At 42.5% G+C, this 3,267-nt stretch overlaps 1 pseudogene; it reads right to left on the bottom strand.

The window, feature by feature from the left end:
- LOC102830421 overlaps positions 1-2,897 on the bottom strand; it is a 22,589-nt pseudogene extending 19,692 nt beyond the window's left edge.
- Between the last annotated feature and the right edge of the window lie 370 nt (positions 2,898-3,267).

The following is a 3,267-nucleotide window of genomic DNA, read 5'->3' as shown; positions in this document are numbered from 1 at the left end:
TTCCATCAATTCCTGGTGCCTTGTTCTTTGCCACTTCTTTCAATGCACTTTGGACTTCCTCTCTGAGTATCATTGGCTCTTGTTCATATGGCTCTAACATAGCGATCGTTATAAGGATGGCCCAGGACTGGGCAGCGTTTAGTTCTGTGGTACACAGTTGCTGAGAGTTGGAACAGAGTTGTCAGACCTGACAGCTACTCACCAAAGTAGAATGTAGAGCATTGTGTTTGTGGATTATGTCATGCCAATTAATCTTGGTGTTCTCTGAGACTATTCTCCTGAGCCTCTAGACCCACCCAAACATTCCCTCAAGGTATTTGGTAATGTCAAAGAAGTTATGATAATTTTGATCCCTGTATGTTCCACCATCGAGTCCTGATGTAACACTGCAGGTTAAGGTGCTGGACTGCAACATCGGTTTGAACCACAAGGTCAGCGATTCAAGCTCACCAGTCACTCCTCAGAAATCATATACAGGTTTGCTATGACTCAGAACCAACTCGACAGCTCTTAACAACAACACGTTCCACCATGGAGTCCTGGTGTGCTGTAGGATAAGTACTGAACTGCTAACCACAAGATCGGCAGTTCAAACCCATCAGCTGCTCCTTGGAAACCCTATACAGGGTTACTATAAGTCAGAATCAACTTGGTGGCACATGCTCCACCCCATTCACGAATATATCCTCTGTGAAGCCTTTATATATTTGTGGGTACACTCCTACTCTCTCTCCCACACCCACTCAGCCAGCGTACACATCCATATATCTAAAAAAGAGCTCTGGTAGCGTAGTTACGAATCGGGCTGCAAACCTCAAGGTCAGCAGTTCAAAACTACCAGCTGTTCCGCGGGAGAAAGATGACGCTTTCTGCTCCCATAAAGATTTACAGCCTCACATTGGCTACCCAAAATGGGGAGGGGGCAGGCTATAAGGGCAAGAAGTGACTGGCTTACAAGCTTTCAAAAGGGAACCTAGATCCAGAGGGTGTGGAGGAAGGTAGAATCTCCACTGAGTAGTTTCCAATCTGTCTAGGCAGGGCTGATGAAAGGAGATGCGGATAGTTCTCTTGTGATACAATAGTGAATTGTTATCAGGACTGATTGTGAGGGTTGGAAATGTAAATGTAGACGTTTTGTAGCAAGGAGGGGAGTGATTGACTTCGCAGTCTAGGAGCGGAGGTCCCTGGGGCCATCAAGGGAGAAGAGTGGAGAGCGGGCCCCTACCCAGAGAAGCAGTGACGACGCGAGATGGAGGCAGAGACGATGATGTAGAGAAAGAGAGCAGCTGGCCACTTTAGACCCAGAGAGGGAGAGGTGCTGTGTGTTGATGACCAGGGGGCAGGCTTGCAGGGTATACCCTTTGGTTGGTTGATGATGCATGGAAGGGATTGTAATCATGGCAATAAAACAATATACGATAGGGTGAATGTAAAACTAATGTTCTCCCATGTAAACTATCACATAATTCACAATAAAACATTTTAAAAAAGATTTACAGCCTTGGAAACCCTGTACAGGGTCCCTATGAGTCAGAACTGACTCCACGGCACACAACAACCACCTGTAGATCACTACGACTGCAGGCTTGTGCAATTTGCACCTCTTTTCTTTGAATGCTTGCACTCCTGACTTCATCATTCTTCTGCCAACCTCCCCATCACCAAGTTAACATGTGTCTACCCTCTAGCAAGTGAATTATTCCCTCTTCCTTCTTACCCCTGGGAACCATCAAAGAATGCTTCTTTTAGTATGAAAACCTTTTCTTGACTTTTTGCAATAGTAGTCTTATATACTAATTTCCCTCAGCATAATGTCCTCTAGGTTCATCCATGTTATGAGGTGTGTCACAGATTAATCATTACTCTTTCAACGTTACAGAATCCATTGTATCTATGTACCAAAGTCTGTTTATCCATTCTTCTGCTGATGGGCATTTAGGTTGTCTCCATCTTTTTGTTACTGTGAATAGTACTGCAATGACAATGAGTGTGCATCCATCTGTTCATGCCATGGCTCTTATTTCTCTAGGATATATACCCAGTAGAGGCATTACTGGGTCACATGGTATTTCTATTTCTAACTTTCTGATGAAGCACAATACTGCTTTCCACAGCGGCTACATCACTTGACAGTCCCACCAGCCGGGTAGGAAAATTCCAGTCTCTCCACACTCTTGCCAAAATTTGTTGTTTTCCATTTTTTTTTTTTTTAACTTTGCTATTAATGCTGGGGTGAGATGATACCTCATTGTTGTTTTGATTTGCATATCTTTAATTACTAATGATCTTAAGCATTTCTTCCTATGTTTGTCGACCGCTTGAATGTCTTCTTTGGTGAAGTGTCAGTTCATGTCCTGTGCCCATTTTTAAAATGGATTGTCTTTTTCGTGTTACAGTGTTGAAGTTTTCTATGCATTTTAGAGATTAGTTCTTTGTCCAATATGTCATCGCCAAGTTTTTCTTTTTCATAGTCGGTGTGTTCTCTTTATATTCTTGGTGAACTCTTTTGATGTACATAAGTATCTAATTTTTAAGAGATCCCAGTCATCATCTAGTTTGTCTTCTACTGTTTGTTTGCAATTATGTTTGATAGTGTATTTATGCTATGTATTAGGGCCCCTAAGTTTGTCCCTGTTTTTCTATCGATGATCTTTTATAGTTCTAAACTTTTCACTGGCAATTGTTTTGATGTCAATCCCAGTGGATGGAACTAGTCCACAGAAGGCACGCTTGGTGTGTGCCTCTGACGGGCTACTTCCTTTATAAATCTCTGAGCAGACACACTCTCACTTGCTGGCTAATTCTGCCTCCTTCTCACCCCGAAGATGAGACTGCTGGTTACTTGTTTCAGCAACATCCGGAGTGTAAAACAAATAGAAGCACTTTTCATTATTCATTATCATAAATAATGAGTTGCTAGAAACCCACTCTGGAAAGCAGAACTGCATCCAGCCTACCCGCTACCAAATCCATCATTATCTCCTCCGTGACCTTCTCTGGCGCCAAGGGTCCCAACAGGCCTTCCATCATCTTCTCTGTCACATTTGGTTCTTCTAGTCTTTTCTGTCTCCCTCAGGACTAGTTAAGACAGATTCTAATGTGTGGGCAAGTTTTGAAAACAACACTTTTCATAGCAGTGGTTTGAGCTAATGGTGTTTTTATCTTAAAAAAAAAAAAAAAAAAAAGATTTACAAACATTAATTAAGCTTACCAATCCCTGGCAGGGGTTACACAGGAAGACTGCTCGCACAAAGTTTCCGCTTTCCT

The sequence above is a fragment of the Chrysochloris asiatica genome, unplaced genomic scaffold, assembly GCF_000296735.1.
Source record: "Chrysochloris asiatica unplaced genomic scaffold, ChrAsi1.0 scaffold00018, whole genome shotgun sequence".
Lineage (NCBI taxonomy): Eukaryota > Metazoa > Chordata > Mammalia > Afrosoricida > Chrysochloridae > Chrysochloris > Chrysochloris asiatica.
The sequence above is the reverse complement of the archived record's forward strand: the minus strand, read 5'-3'. Positions and strand labels throughout refer to the sequence as shown.